Source organism: Stomoxys calcitrans, chromosome 3, assembly GCF_963082655.1.
Source record: "Stomoxys calcitrans chromosome 3, idStoCalc2.1, whole genome shotgun sequence".
Taxonomy (NCBI): Eukaryota; Metazoa; Arthropoda; class Insecta; order Diptera; family Muscidae; genus Stomoxys; species Stomoxys calcitrans.
In genome coordinates, this window is record NC_081554.1 from 106,164,361 (window position 1) to 106,181,679 (window position 17,319).

At 43.6% G+C, this 17,319-nt stretch overlaps 1 protein-coding gene and 1 long non-coding RNA gene across 3 annotated transcripts in view; one reads left to right on the plus strand and one right to left on the minus strand.

Moving 5' to 3' along the window:
- The first annotated feature begins 411 nt into the window (after positions 1-411).
- Positions 412-17,319, plus strand: part of LOC106092724 (A-kinase anchor protein 200) — a 44,404-nt gene continuing 27,496 nt past the window's right edge. Inside the window, exon 1 of one of the 2 annotated variants that reach the window (XM_059364405.1) lies at positions 412-554. The gene's annotated coding sequence lies outside the window, so the exon portion shown is untranslated. The remainder of the gene's footprint in view (positions 555-17,319) is intronic. The other variant, XM_059364406.1, reaches the window with a different exon arrangement.
- On the minus strand, positions 563-4,012 carry LOC106090316 (uncharacterized). The gene is made up of 3 exons (XR_001221799.2): positions 3,697-4,012; positions 3,195-3,631; positions 563-1,282 (listed from the first exon to the last, which is right to left on the minus strand). It is a non-coding gene; the product is annotated as an uncharacterized LOC106090316 (long non-coding RNA).

Genomic DNA, 17,319 nt, shown 5'->3' on the forward strand with positions numbered 1-17,319 from the left:
TAAATTGTTAATTTAGTTTTTTTTTTATTGCTGCTCGAAAATGGTTGAAAAAATTTTTATATATTGTACTTCGTTTGAAAGGTTATTAAAAAAGCTACAATATGAGCTCTATGCTCTACAAATCGGTCCATCATTAAAGGAGATATTCGTATTTATATTTAAAGTTTCAAAGGCCTAAATCTCCGGGCTCTTCCCGGATACAATTTTTATTTTATTTGAATGGTGGTATAAAGTGCTATTTTCGGAAAAAAATTGCTAAAATCGGTGAGGGGCTCGTAAACTGCATTTACTCCTGAACATAGTACCAGCCTTTAGATGGCAAATGAAAAATTTTCGATAATTTGAAGTCTTGATTTGATTAAATTATGTTTTATAAATGATCGGCCTGTCGATATACTTTCATCGATAAGTTACATTGGTTATCGACGCCGCATTCATAATTGGAAGTAGTTGAATTGGCTTTTTAAAGTGAGAATAAATTTTGTTGAAAAAGTGCGCGTTATTCACAGAAATTAGTTGTAAGTTTTAATAAATAAATTCTGTAGAGTAAACAGGTAATAAGACTAAATATTTACATATGCATATTTATATAGGTATAAATATATATATTTACATATAGTTATGTCCGTTTCTAAATGTAAAAAAATGAACATTCCACTTAAATAAAACCATTGGTTTGGTTCAATTACTGTCGTATTAAATAGAATTAGGTTTCCAAAAATAGACGATTTTCGAAATAGATCCTCCTTCTACTTTATTTAATATTCCTGTTGATTAGTTAATTTTGGGTGTGCCTGTCTCGGTTGCGACGACGCTTCTGCAGCGCAGAGACCATTGCATTGTCGACCCTTTGTTTCTTTGTTTGCTTCGGGTATTCTGCTTTACTCACTGCGCTGTGCCTTTTTAACTTTTTTTTTTCTTTTCGATGTGTGCCAAAATTATTTATGTATGTATATTGACATTTGTGTAAATATTTACCAAAATACATTTGAAATGGGCGCATCCTGTCTTGCGATTTTTACAGAAGTATTGAATTTTGACCCTAGGAAAGCTTCCTATCCCCGAGACGAAAGCGCAATTCAGACCAACAAGTAAAATGAAGTCAGGAAAAGTCGCGAGATTATATTAAAATCAATAATTATATGAAAAATCAAAAATAAATAACCATAATACATGCTGTATAGATGGATAGACAAGCCGTGAAGTACAAAAATAAAAAGCAAAAAATGTTTCCAATGCAAGTCTTTTTGTTCGCCATGAGGTGGTAACGCCGTTTGCCAAACTGTCAATATAAAACGAGGAAAGGGTGAGAACATATGTAAAATTTATAAATAAAATTTGCAAAATATATGCGGGCATAGAAATCAATTTAAATTTGTTAAGATTTGCGTACTTAATTTTATAAATAACTTGCTGAACCGGGCCCGCTTTGCAGTGCCTTCTTTTACTTTATATCGAACAAAATTGCCCTTCGAATATTTATTTCGACAATTAAAAAGCTTTTATTGGAATATCATGCTACGAAGATAGTATGTGTATATCGCTTGAATAACAGTATAACAATATAAAGGTCTTTATCTGAATCCCATAGGATCTTTATTGGTCTATGAAATCGCTCGGAGGGTTTGGGGTCATTTTAGTTTGGATATAAGATGTACTCCATTCTTAAAAGACTATTTGAGCCCAATATTTGCAAGTGGATTTTGATATTTGGTAAGTTTTGGAGGTGGGGTGGCCCCCTTAGTTACCCCATCCGAAATTTAAATACCAAATTTTCTTTTTTCATTTTTTTTTTTGCCTGTAAGGGCGAGATCATTAATTTTCGCTTAAATCGCACCCCTTATCTCCGAGATCTGGCGTTTCTGAAAATTAGGGTTTCAAATAAAACAATTAATTGATCCAATAATTTTTTTTATTGGATCTACTTTTCAATTGCGAACATGATTGTTTTTGTTTTTAATTGAACCTTCAAAAATTTAATATATAAAATGCGATTAAAAATTTTATTTTTTAAATTAAACAATAACACCACTAGCTTTTTGCCACTCGATTCGTTTGCCAATTTATTGAAAACGGCTGATTTTATGGAGTGAAAATAACACTGTTATGACATAAGATAAGACTTCCCAACAAATGTTCTTTCGACTACGTATTTAAATTTCTAGACGCAATTCTAATCTTATTAATGATCATAATATGCATATCAATGGCATAACGGCTCCTTTGGCATCGATCTAATGAAAACATACTCTAGATACATGTTTTCTGTTGGGATTACTTCCGCAATGCATGTTATTCATAAAGTTATTGCCTCGCTACTCTTTCTTTTATATTTCGGGGAACAATATTTTCCGTTTCATTTTTGGAAAAACCCCCCGGTTTTTTATTTCTAAGGAGTGTTCATGGACCCAAACATAAACCTCAAATTCGTTTTCCCGGAATTTTACATATATAAACCATTGTCGCTGGCTGCGAGACACAAAACTCAAATGATCGAAAAAGAATAGAAATCAAAAGATAAAACGCACACAATCAAACATATGCATGGGGACGTTAATGATGTCATATAGCCAACCATAAAAAAGACATCGAAATTAACAAATATATAAGCGCCAGCGACACTCCCACCACTGCAAAGATTCACTTTTCGAAATCGAGTTGTTGTTGTTGTAGCAGTGTGTTGTATACTGAGGCGGCAGCCCTTGCCGATGGAAAACTCCATCTCTGCCCTTGTGCACCTCCTGTACTCGCCCTCTCTTCCATTCACGACGCTAAACATCAGGATTACAAATTAGTACTCAATCGCTCGGAGATACGGGCTTTGTGTACTGACACCATTTAGCTCTTCTCATTAGGAGTTAATCTGTTATTAAGTAGGGAGCCCATGAAAGGAGGCACAGGAGCGGCACGGCGGAGCTTGCATAAGGAACAATTTGAGATACATCCTTTCAGTAGTTTCCTTAGACGAGGCTGCAATTGTGGCTTCAAAATTTTTATGCTCATGAACAACAATTAGTTCAGTCCAGTGGTGCTTGGGCGAAAGAATAATGGGACGTATGGGAATGGGACCGTCAGGCAGATGTCACTCTCTCCATTGTTCTTCCTAACATATCGTTCAATGAATCTCAGTACATATGCCACCATACGCCTTATCCTGAGAAAAGAAGAGAATCAATTATGGCATATTTACTGACCGCTAACAATTTCGGGCAAAGCTCCTCTTCACAAATTGCATCATTCCGGGCGGAAACCATTTTAGGCCAATTACCTTCAGGCTCATGCAAAAATTGTATTCCTTGGTGCCAACGAGAATTGAAGCAAAAATTCGTGTTTCTCTTTGCTCTTGTTGTTTCGTCCGTTACATTCAAATTCGTAGACAACCATTTCAATCAGCGGGACGAGTCGAGTCCAATATCTCGGCAATTCTTTGGGCTACGAACGATTTATACCTTCTGTAGTCCGAATTAATCCACTTAATGACAGTTGTTGAATCGATTCAACATACCCTTCGGCAAACCTTAAAGGAATGTTGTTGTAACCACATTTTCATGTGGAAGTGGCGACCCTCGTCAAGCTTCTGACGAAGATCATTTTCTATGTTACACAGCAAACGGGTTTCCAATACTGCAGCCTGTAGTTCAAGTCTAGGTATGGTCATTGACTTCGGAGGAGCACATTTGATTTACCAAATTTTACCTAAATTTTACCATTTGGCATTAACGGCCTCCAATAAGACATGACACCAAAGGCGTCCTCGCTGGATTCCGATTCTGGAAAACCAATCCGGAAGTAATGTCTAGGGAGACTCACTTGAGCCACATTCTTTAACTCATCTCGCCAATGATTCCATTTGCCATACAACACTTCAGGTAAGTTCTCATCCCAGCTAATGGCATTTCTTCAGACCTCTCGCAACAACAATTTGGCGGTGATCATAAAATGACTTAGAAATAATGTAATTTGAGGTCGTTTTACAAAGAAATAATATTCATTGGTATTGTTTGTTCAAAGATTTTTCACAGATTTAAAAATGTATATTAATATTGAACAATAGTCTAAGAAACATTACAATCTAATGCAAGCCTACTTATGTAGTTTATACAAAATAAGAAAGTATTATAAAGGGTGATTTTTTTGAGGTTAGGATTTTCATGCATTAGTATTTGACAGATCACGTGGGATTTCAGACATGGTGTCAAAGAGAAAGATGCTCAGTATGCTTTGACATTTCATCATGAATAGACTTACTAACGAGCAACGCTTGCAAATCATTGAATTTTATTACCAAAATCAGTGTTCGGTTCGAAATGTGTTCATTCACCGTTCAGCGATGAGGCTCATTTACGGTTGAATGGCTACGTAAATAAGCAAAATTGCCACATTTGGAGTGAAGAGCAACCAGAAGCCGTTCAAGAACTGCCCATGCATCCCGAAAAATGCACTGTTTGGTGTGGTTTGTACGCTGGTGGAATCATTGGACCGTATTTTTTCAAAGATGCTGTTGGACGCAACGTTACGGTGAATGAACACATTTCGAACCGAACACTGATTTTGGTAATAAAATTCAATGATTTGCAAGCGTTGCTCGTTAGTAAGTCTATTCATGATGAAATGTCAAAGCATACTGAGCATCTTTCTCTTTGACACCATGTCTGAAATCCCACGTGATCTGTCAAATACTAATGCATGAAAATCCTAACCTCAAAAAAATCACCCTTTATATGAAATGAGTTTACAATAGCTCCTCTCAATTGGACAGTTTCAATAAATTTCGAATTGTAACAAACGATGTAGCATCTAAAAGTTTTGTAAAAATGTCAGCTTTTTTCCTTTAGATTTCCTTTCATTATATTATCCATTAAAAATGATGACGCGTATCGTTATGTTTGGAACGTTTACATTTCATATTCTTCGGCATCGCTATACAGCCAGCATTATCTTTAAATATTTGACGGTTGAACACAATAAATTGACGGTTGAACAACCTGGTTCATCTCTTCGAATCAGTCACTGCTATTTCGCCAAAAGTGACTGAGGTCCTATCATCCCGTCTACCGGGGTTCGAGAGTGACTTAACAGTAGACCACAGTTTGCCTACGTCGGTGTCTAAGTTACATTGCTCCAAGTTTTCACCCACAAATTCCGCTTATGTTCGTTGACTACCCTGTTTAGTGGGGTCAATACCACGAATCCCATCACGCTCGTCTGCGAGTACCACTGCTTGCGCCGGGAAATTGGACCGCGCTTGGGGTATTCGACCAGCTGGTATAAAGCGAGCGGCTGCTGCGTTAATGATGTCACGGAATTTCCTCTCGGCAACTAGCACATCCGAGGGGGGGTAGCAGTTCACTGAAGCGGCGATTGGTATACTCTTTGAAGCCAGCCCAAACGGCCTTCTTATGATTGGTAAACGTCCGGCGCTCAGAGGATATGAAGTCGGGTGTTCGGTCGATGGTGAGAATTATGGGGAGGTGGTTTGACCCCAGAGACATGACGGCTTGCCAGGACGTCACTCAGGAGATCAGGGGAGGCAATGGAGATGTCTGGTGAGCTGCTGCACCTTCTGGTAATCCTAGTGGTTGTATAGATCTATCTCGACAGTACCGGACCTGACTGCTATCCCCATGAACTCCATGTATGGGTCACTAGCGCCATGCGCAGGCAAGATAGGTCTATATTGCACGGAATGGTGTATCACGAAGGCCAATCCCTCACCTCCATTCTTGAGCGATCCTTACGTAGCACAATGTATCCGTGAAAACGGTGCAAGCTGCAGGTGTTAGTCAGCTTTGTCTCCTGGATCGCTGCGACCAATATGCTCTTCCGACTCATGAAATCCACAATCTCATCGATCTTGCCACGGAGTCCGTTGCAGTTTAGCTGCAAAAACGATACACTTCCCGGCACTGGCATGGCAATATTTGGACTGGGATGCTGCCGTTGGGTATATTGCTGTACAGGGAGGTCGGGGGTCACATAGTTCGACGAGGAGAACGCCGAAGACGACGACGACGACGCTTGTGATCCACTGCTGGCTATGTCCGCACAGCACCTTGCGACATAACCTGTATGACTATTCTCCCTTAGTAAAGTGAGGCCAGAGCAAGATCGGAAATGTACCCACTCCATGCACCGGTTACACCTCACCGACACCGACCGATGATAGAGGAGGTTCTGGCAAACCGAACAGAACCAGGGTCCGCGGTTCTTTTCAATCCCGGCACGGATGTGCCTCTCCCATGACGAAAAAAGACGAACACGTACACTGAGGCGGCAGCACTTGTCGATGAGGGTTTCATTGGGTCAATCCGGTGCGTTCAACTGGCTGCCATGGGATTGCCAGTCGTTTGTTCTTCGGCTTTGCTTAAAGATGCAAATGAATGATAATTACATTTCATCCTTACTTCGAATAAATTACCACACCTCTTTGCTTTTTAAAGCACCTCACTGTTTCGCAAAATTAGTGCGTAACTTTTGTGAAATTCTACTTTTAATCCAGATTTCACTGGTTTGCTCACAGATAGTAAATTCTCTATAAATTCAGTACTGTAGATGACATCTCTCAAATTTATTTGAACACCAGTATCACTTAAAGCATCGATTTCACCAACCGTTGATGCGCATACATGCTCTTCATTCTTAGCAACTCTTATATAGTTAGGACTCGATATTTTCTTCAGATTTCTGAACACTTCTTTGTTTTTGACAGTATTATCCATTGCACCAGAATCCAGAGCAAACACAATATCACCCATATTCTTAAACGATGCATACAATACCATCAGCCTTGAAACTTACATTTCCATTTTTTGTAGCTTTTGCTTCTGCTATCTTTTTTTATGTTACCATATTTTCACAGCGATGGCATTTTCTATTAAAACGATTCCTCCTGTGTTTAATCAATTCCAATGTTAAATCTTCTATAGTCAGTTTCTCCTAAGCAATGTCAAGAACCATTGAGACACAAGATCCGCCTCTTCTGGCTTAGGTTAGGTTGAAAAGAGGGTGCAGATATTAATCAGCCCCATGTCACTATGGACATACTTTACTTTACTTATTGGCTATGACAGAATATTTCTTCCACTAGCCGAACGTAGAATAGCGTTCCAAGCGCCTCGATCTTCTGCGCTCATTCTAAAATCTCAGACACCAAGTTTCGAGGTGTCTCCCACAACTTGATCTTTCCATCGTGCTTTTGGTCTTCCCGGTTTGCGTGTACCACCGTGTTTGCCTTCAAAAGACTTATTTGCTGGAGCTTCTTCATCCATTCTGACAACATGACCTAGCCAACGCAGCCGTTGTATTTTGATGAGTGTAACTATGCTATCGTCGTCATACAGCTCAAACAGCTCGTGGTTCATACGTCGCCTATATTCTCCGTTAACGCAAACTGGTCCATATATTTTACGAAGAATCTTTCTCTCAAATACTCCAAGCACTGCCTCATCTGCTTTCACAAGTACCCATGCTTCAGAACCATATAACAGCACGGGTAGTGTAGTCTTCGTCTGTCGAGAGATGGCCTTGTTTCTAAACTGCTTACTTAGTCCAAAGTAGCATCTGTTTGCCAATATTATTCTTCGCTTTATCTCAAAACTGGTGTCATTCGTTTCGGTTACGGCGGTGCCGAGGTAGATAAAGTTAATGACTATCTCAAAGTTGTGGTTCCCAACTTTCTCCATGTTCTTTATCTGCTCAGTTGTACAAGGCTTTTTGGGAGTGGAGACCATCCCTTTCGTCTTGTCTCCATTTACTGCCAGACCCATTTTCACTGACTCTCTTTCGATTCTTTCAAAGGCTGCAGTTACTACTTCCGGTGACCGACCTATGATATCGATATCGTCGGCATGGCCAAGTAGCATGTGCTCTCTTGTGATTAGTGTGCCATATCTATTCACTTCTGCATCTCGTATAATCTTCTCCAGCAGGATATTAAAGAGATCACACGAGAGGCTGTCTCCTTGTCTGAAACCTCGTTTGGTATTAAATGGTTCGGAGAGATTCTTTCCTATTCTTACTGAAGAACGCGTATCAGCAGTGTCATCCTGCAGAGTCTATTAATTTTGTAGGGATACCAAACTCAGACATGGCTTGAAATACCTTTGAACGTTAAGGAGTATCGAAGGCGGCTTTGTAGTCCACAAAGAGGTGGTAGGTGTTGATTTGTCCTTCTCGGGTCTTTTCCAGGATTTGGCGCAGTATGAATATCTGGTCTAGGGTGGATTTACCAGGTCCAAAGCCGCATTGATAGGGCCCAATTATCTCATTGATTTTAGGTTTTAATCTTTCACACAGTACGCTCGAGAGTATCTTGTATGCGATGGGGAGAAGACTTATTCCTCTGAAGTTGGCACATTCCGTCTTGTCTGCTTTCTTGTGTACGGGACATAGTATGCTGAGGTTCCAATCATCGGGTATGCGTTCTTCTAGCCAGATTGCGCAGATAAGCTGATGCACCTTATCAGTGTGTCGCCTCGGGTCTTAAATAGTTCAGCGGGTAACCCGTCGGCTCCTGCTGCCTTGTTGTTCTTTAGTCGGGTTACTGCTACTTGGACCTCATTCTGACTAGGAGGTAAACATTCTATACCATCATCAGGGATTGGTTCTGCGGTATCCTCTTCGCCGCCAACATCGGACACTAGCAGTTGGGTAAAATGTTCTTTCCATATCCTCAGCATGTTGTCTGTGTCAGTTACCCGATTTCCTTCTTTGTCTCCGCAGGAGGATGTGCCTGCACCAAAGCCATCGGTTTGTTGTTTAATTCTTTGGTAGAATTTCCGGACTTCTTTCTGACTCCTGTACATCTCAATTCGCTCGCACTCACGTCTTTCCATTTCCTTTTTCTTTCTGCGGAATAGACGTTTCTCCTCTCTCCTTTTCTCCCGATACCTCTCTTTCTTGGCTTCAGTAGCATCTCGACACTCTTGGTCGTAACATGGGTTTTTTGGAGGAGGCTTTCGGTACCCAAGTACGAATTTCGCGGCATTTTCCATTGAGTGGGCAATAGTTTGCCACTGCGCCATTATATGATCGAAACAAGGAGTGCTTTAATCGAGCAGTTGGGTCAGTCGAGTGGAGTATGCCGCTGCCATTTGTTGTGTCTGCAGCTTTTCAATGTCCAGCTTCCGTGCAGTGTCAGATCGTACTTTCCTCGCCATGTTCAAACGGGTGCGAACCTTTGCTGCAACAAGGTAATGATCCGAATCTATATTCGCTCCACGGATCGATCGTACATCTAACACGCTGGATGAATGCCTTCCATCTATCACAACGTGATCAATTTGGTTTCTCGTGTTTTGATCGGGTGACAGCCATGTGGCTTTATGGACATACACCTAAGCCAGTATTCGGCTTGTCGTGTGCTCTAAGAACTATAAGTAACCTCTAAAAAGAAAATTTTAAGTTAGGAATTCCATGCTACTTACAAAATCCTTAATTGTTTTCAATACCACTCCCCCATTTTGGTTCATGTCTGGTATTGTGTCTCCACCTAAGTGCCGGTATCTGTTAGACGCGAAAACCGGGCAATGACATAGGAAATGCTCCAACGACTCATCATCTTCCCAATCCCATGGCAACCGGTTGTACGCACCGGATTGACCCGATGGAATCCTCATCGGCAAGGGCTGCCGCCTCAGTGTACGTGTTCGTCTTTTTTCGTCATTTGAGAGGCACATCCCGGAGTGCCTTCTCCGTACGCTTCTGGTCCGTGCTGGGATTGAAAAGAACCCCGGACCCTGGTTCTGTTCGGTTTGCCAGAACCGGCTTCATCATCGGTCGGAGTCGGTGAGGTGTAACCGGTGCTTGGAGTGGGTACATTTCCGTTCTTGCTTACTGGCTATGTCGCTAGGTGCTGTGCGAACATAGCCAGCAGTGGGTCACAAGCGTCGTCGGATTATGTGACCCCCCCGACCTCTCCCGTACGGCAATTTATTCAACGACAGCACCCTAGCCCTACTATTGCCAGGCCAGTGCCGGGAAGTGTATCGTTCTTGCAGTTAAACTGCAACGGACTGCGTGGCAAGATTGATGAGATCGTAGATTTTAAGAGTCGGAAGAGCATATCGGTCGCAGCGATCCAGGAGACAAAGCTGACCAACACCTGCAGCTTGCACAGTTGTCACGGTTACAATGTGCTACGTAAGGATCGCTCAAGGAATGGAGGTGGGGGATTGGCTTTCGTTATACACCATTCCGTGCAGTATAGACCTATCTCGCCTGCGCTTGACGCTAGTGACCCATACATGGAATGTATGTGGGTTGCTATCTGGCCATAGTCGACTAGTTCTGGGGGATTTTAATGCACATCACACGTCATGGCATTCTCCCCTAGGTAACGACCAGCGTGGCATAGCTTTGGCAAAGCAGATAGATAGCTCCACGTTTTGCACGATGAATGAGGATGCCCCACTAGGATTACGAGGAGGTGCAGCAGCTCGCCAGACATCTCAATTGCATCCCCTGATCTCCTGAGTGACGTATCCTGGCAAGCCGTCATCTCTTTGGGGTCAGACCACCTCCCCATAATTCTCACCATCGACCGACCACCCGACTTCATAACCTCTGAGCGCCGGACGTTCATCAATTATAAGAAGGCCGATTGGACTGGCTTCAGAGAGTATACCAATCGCCGCTTCAATGAACTGCCACCCTCCTCTGATGTGCTTGTGGCCGAGAGGAAATTCCGAGACATCATCAACGCAGCAGCCGCTCGCTTTATACCAGCCGGTCGAATACCACAAGTGCGACCCAATTTCCCGGCGCAAGCAGTGGTACTCGCAGACGAGCGTGATGGGATTCGTGCTATGGACCCCGCTAACCCCAGAATCAGCGAGCTGAATCTGGAAATAAACAGGGTAGTCAACGAACATAAGCGGATTTTGTGGCTGGAACACTTGGAACAATGTAACTTAGGCACAGGTGCAGGCAAACTGTGGGCCACTGTTAAGTCTCTCTCGAACCCCGGTAGACGGGACGACAGGACTCAGTCACTTTTGGCGAGATAACCGTGACTGATCCGAAGAGATGCGCCAGGTTGTTCAACCGTCAATTTATTGTGCATCCCGAGAGAGACAGGGCAAGGAGGAGAGCCATTCGCCGTATTCGTGGTCTCCGAGCCGATGAACAGCCATCACAATTTACCGTGGGCGAAGTTACGAATGTTATCCGTGGCGCCAAATCTTCTAAGGCGTTGGGCCCCGACGGAATCTCTACATTGATGCTGAAGAATCTGGATTCACCAGGAGTTGAGTACCTTACCACTGTCCTTAACCTGTCATTGAACACTCTTATAATTCCCGATGTCTGGAAAATGGGCAAAGTGATCCCGCTACTGAAGCCTGGAAAATACCCGAGTTTGGGGGAGTCGTACAGACCGATCTCCCTTCTCTCACCAGTGTCAAAGACGCTTGAGGCATTACTCCTCCCGAGCCTCGTAGGAGAATTTCCATTCGCAGAGCATCAACATGGACTTCGGAGACTGCACAGCACAACAACAGCTTTGCATGCCATCACCACACACATTTGCCGTGGCTTCAATCAACCCAGGCCATGTGATAGGACGGTCCTCGTGGCACTAGATCTATCGAAGGCATTCGACACGGCCAGCCATGCCAAATTATTTGAGGACATCGCCAACACGTCCCTCCAGCCAGGCCTGAAACGTTGGGTCGCGAATTATCTGTGTGGCCGCCAGTCATTTGTGGAATTTAGGGATAAGAAGTCGAAACACCGTAGAGTGAAACAGGGAGTTCCCCAAGGTGGGGTGATATCTCCGGCTCTGTTTAACCTCTACCTATCCTCCATTCTATCCCCTCTAGACGGCATAGAGATCGTATCATATGCGGACGATTGTACGATCATGGCATCAGGCCCCCCACCCATTGATGACATCTGCGATAGTTTGAACGTCTACCTCAACGAACTTGCCTCATATTTCGCTGCAAGAAATCTGAAGATATCCGCCACCAAATCTTCAGCCACACTGTTCACTACAAATACGCGTGAGGTGAATACTGAGCTGACTGTGATGGTCGATGGAGAAATAATTCCGACCATCAAGTGTCCCAAAATACTTGGCGTCACATTTGACAGCTCCTACACTTTCTCCCCACATGCCACAGCAATCTGCAATAAAGTAAAAAGTAGAAACATGGTCCTCAAGTAACTCGCTGGCAGCACTTGGGGTGCAGACTAAGAAACCTTGTTGACCACGTACAAAGCAATTGGCCGGTATGTGGTAAGTTATGCAGCGCCAGTGTGGTCACGTCAACTTTGTGACACGCAGTTGAATAATATTCAGATCTGTCAGAATGCCGCCCTCCGAACTGCGACGGGCTGTCTCCTCAGTTCTCATGTGGACCACCTCCATCAGGAGACAAAGATCCTACCAGTGCGAAGACATAACTACAATACATGCTGTCTAAGCAATACCTTTTGGGCTGTTATCGCAGAAATCATCCAAATCATCATCTTATGGATAGATACCCACCGCCCAGAAGCCTTAAGGTAGATCTACAGGATCTAGAGCGTGAGGTTCAGCGCTACAAGAGAGAACCTCTAGATCAAGCTACATATCAAGCGGGTCTGAACAACATTCATGCAGACATGGTAGCAGACGCGTTAATTGGCTACCGGGTGAATGTAGTCCTTGGAGAACGACCGCCACCCATTGCACCCGAAGAAATCGACCTCCCCCGGCAAACCAGAGTAGTTCTGGCTCAATTACGTTCCGGCAGATGCAGCCGCCACAATTCCCACAGATCTAGGATTGATGCCGACGTGCAAGATGTATGTCCCGATTGTAACCAGGGACCGCACGATACACGTCACCTGTTTAACTGCTCGGCCAGACCCACTCGACTCAGACCCAGATCCCTGTGGACGCACCCCATCTTAGTCGCGGAGTTCCTGGGTCTTGACACTCAACAGAATCAAGCAGACGAAAGTACGTCTGCAACAATACAATAAACTGCTACAACAACAACAACAACAACAATGTTCACACTCGACGTCCTCGCGTTAGCACCACACCACTTCACGCATTCTTTGATCGCCCGGATCTCCTCCTGCAGGACCGTATTATGGTCAGGCAGTCTAAAACAGATCTCAGTCCCTGAGCTCTCAATATAAACCCCCAGGCCCACTCTGTCCTCTAGCTTTGATCCATCCGTGTAACATGATTTTCCAATACTAGGGTTCCGTCAATCCAAGACTGTGCCGCCGGCAGCAGTGCCTGCCTCGCACTCGATTTCAAGGTTGATCTCAGGTATCCGATCGGAAACCTCTTCCTTTCCTTCCAGGCTTCCTCTTGTCGTCTCGATTATACCGCGATGGTATGACATGCTCCCATCCTCAATCCATTCTCCCATCGCCTTTAGTCTCATAGCCGCAGTGGCTGCCTCACACTTAATCTGTATGTCAATGGGTCGGATATCTAGAATAGTCTCCAGTGCCCTATTGGGCGTGGTCCTCATCGCTCCGCCTATGCCAAGACAACATGTTCTCTGAACCTGTTGTATGGTCCTTATGTTGCACTTTTTCTCCATTGCAGTCCACCACACTACTGTAGAGTCAGTGGACTATCCTCCTCCTATTTAGGCCCCATTTCGAGCCTACGGCCCGTCTACATAGTTATTGTTGTTGTAGCAGTGTGTTATACACTGAGGCGTCAACCCTTGCCGATGAAGAACTCCATCGGGTCAATCCGGTGCGTACAACCGGTTGCCATGGGATTGGTCTACATAGTGCCCAACATCGGTGAGCCTTCTCAGTACGCTCCTGAATGTGACACTTCCAATTCAGTTTTCTGTCGAAAATCACACCTAAGTATTTGACCTTGTCAAATATCGAAATCGTCTTATTGAGGAAACGTGGTGCGTTAGGCCCACCTTCGTCTTACTCCTGAACAGACATATTTCAGTCTTCTCTGGGTTAACATTGAGACCTCTGGGTCTAGCCCAGTCATAAGCCGTATGCAAGACTCTTTCGGCCCTTCTGCATAGCTCGTTCGGATCCAGACGGGTTCAAATCCCTCCTCTAGGTCATTTATGGTGGTCACCCATAGCAGTGGCGATAAAATGCCCCCCTATGGCATGCCCTGTGCCACTTTGTCCCTTATATTTATGCCATGGGACACACAATTTATCCACCTGTTCCTTAGCATGTGGTTTATCCTGTCTCTAAGGACCGGATCCATCCGTTACTGGTTTAAGGATTGGATCACTGTGTCGGTCCGCACATTGTTAAAAGCCCCCTCGATGTCAATGCATACCGCCAGTGTGTACGTTTTGGCATCAAAGGATTCTTCTATTTTATGCACAACCGTGTGCAGGGCATTCTCCACCGACCTTCCATTGACATATGCATGTTGTTTGTATTTGAGCAGTTCGCTGGATCCTACTCTTTATCATGGTGTCCACAATACGTTTCATGGTTTAGAGTGAAAAGAAAGTAAGGCTTATGGGTATGTAGGCCTTTGGTGTCGCATAACTTGGCTTGCCGGGCTTGGGTATAAACACCACCCTTGCCTCCTGCCATGCTTTCGGAGTATATGCAAGTCCTAGGCACGCTGTGAAAATATTGACCAGGTGAGGCGCCAAATAGTATGCTCCTTCTGTAGTAGCGCCGGATATATTTCATCAGGTCCTGGTGACATAAATGGTCTGAAGCTCCTCAAGGATTCCTTCACCATAAATTCCGTAATTATACACCTTCGATCAACGTCATCATTCCAAGATTCCGGTATAATTGGTAGTTGGTATGGTTCAGTCCAGAAACTTCGTCCCGGTTCGTCCATGGCTCCGGAATTAAGGCAATATGAATCTCGCCATTGCTGATTTTCTCCATCAGAGCGTGTGTAGCAGTCTCGCTCCGGTGGAGGTTTATCTGGATTACCTCAATCATTGGTCCTCCAATAAATGGGTATATTGGGAATAGGTGATGATCTCTGCTCCCTGTTCTTTAGGCTGCATTGACTTTCCTGCCACTGCACTGCCTGATGTCATCGTTCGTTAAGCTGTATTGGGTTTCCATTTCCTGTTCTGCCTGATGTTTCAATACTAGGATCTTTGCCTATCTTAGCCTTCCAAATCTTAAGTAAATGGGCTTCTTAGGAGTAGGTTATGGTACCATCATCGTCTCTCTGTTCGTTGGGTTGCATTAAGTCTCCTGTCGCTGTGCTGCCTAATGTTTCAATATTACGATCTTTACCTATCACAGTATTCCGAGTCTTTAAGTCGGTGATGGATTCGTCGTCAGTTTCCTGTTTGTTAGGCTGTGTTGGGTCTCTCGCTACTGCACTGCCTGATATTTTAGTACTAGGATCTTTGCTTCTCCTAGTCTTTCCAATATTGAGAGATGCCGTGATTGTCTCGTTGTCGGCCCCCTGTTAGTTGGGTGGTGTTTAGTCACCTGCCACTGTACGGCCTGATTTCGCAGAATGCAAATTTCTGCCTATCCTAGTCTTCCCAATCTTGAAAAAGACAGCTTTGCTTCCGTAGTGCGTCATGCCTTTAGTCTTAGCCAAACTTGTCACGGAGATTTGATCAATGCCAACCACAAAGAGAGTTCCTTCCTTCTCCTCCCTATGAAATACCTCCCACTTTTCTGCGACCAAACCTTGGTTTTGCTTATCCAAGAATCCCAACATGCGTTCCGCCGCAAATGCCCCAACTGCCCCATCCCTTGATGAAGACTGTCGCCTTTATGAGTTGGGGGATATTCATCTTTCTCACCAGGTCAATCTTTGCGCCCTCCCAGGGAGCGTGAATACCTCTGACGAGCTGTTTGAGGGCATCATTACATTCCACCGACGTAAAAAGCAGTGTAAAGATGCCCCTCTAAACTCGCGGCTCATCATTTGTATGGGTGGACTCTTTGTGTTCCACACATGTTCAAAAATTCGATCGTTAACCAGATCCTCCACTTGGGACGGTGATCTGGTGGAATCCTACCGGATGCACAGCCGATATTAATGACTGCATAAGTCAGCTCATCCCTGTTGTGCTTCCTTGCCTCTCTGGCGTAAGAGGGGGGCTCCTTACCATTCTCCAGCGACCATCTTCCCTTTCCGTGAAGGCTGTGGCCTCCTATTGGAAGTCACAGTCCTCCATGAAGACTCAGGGGCAGTGTCCGCTTCCTTCCTCCTGTTCCAACTTTGTCTACCTCCGCAGGACACTGTCTGGGTCTTCATTGCGGGATGGCTGGCTTGTTTTTCCAAGAGTACTTGATAGCGGGCAGCTCTTTCTTCTTCAGTATCTTAGCAGCGTTGTGCTCTTCGGGAGATCTGATTATTTTTCAAGCTGCCGTAGAAGTGCTTGTAATGTCAGTTCTAATCCTTCCAGCATTCTGCATTTCTGATTACGTTGCCGGTACATACTCCTCTGTCTCCTTCTCCGTGCACCGGATCGCTTTCTCTTCTAGCTTAGCACCAGATCTTTTTAGTTACCTTACCAGGGAGTCAAATTTGAGGAAATGTTGGGTGAGCCACTCACCTTTTCTCAATTTTAAGTTACCTTATTATGTTCTTATAACGGTTTGATTTTGAGAAGACATTTCTATCGCGGGTGCCTTATCTCTTATGTACTGTAAGGTAATTATCATGAATCAAGCAGGTTATAATATCCTGGGCCTTTACATCTAACTTGCGGAACGCACCATTATTGGTCTTGAGTTGACATATTTACCGCTTAAAGGCATCCTGATGCAGCCAAATGTTTTTCTACAGAAACTTCCAATTCTCAAAATTGAATCCGCAAAATTGCACAATACCAGTTTTATCCGTGGGACCCATAACCTAATGTAATTTGAGGCCGTTTTACGAAGAAATAATACTTATTGGTATTGTTTGTTCAAAGGTTTTTCACAGAATTAAAAATTGTATATTAATATTAAACAATAGTCTAGGGAACGTAACAAAATCTAATGCAAGCCTACTTATATAGTTTAACAAAAATAAGAACAAAGTATTATATATGAACTGAGTTTACAATAAAAAAGCCTAAAGGGTCGTTCACCGACATGACAATGCTTAATAGTTCCCTCTTTGTGGTGCATATTTCACCTTTAATAATCTCTGAATTTACACGGTAAAATTTCAATTCGAATTTAAATGCGTCGAAATTGTTAAATTTCTTGCACACCTTTTATGGACATAATCTTGAACTATTTTCTTATAGCAAGCACCAAACTCAGGATTCCATTTCATCTTTCTTTCAATTCCAACTAAACGATTAAATGTCATTGAATAAGTAACTGGCAGGACTTCCCTTTCGTTACGCCATAAAAGTCTCCATTGAAATTTGGAACACCATAAACATT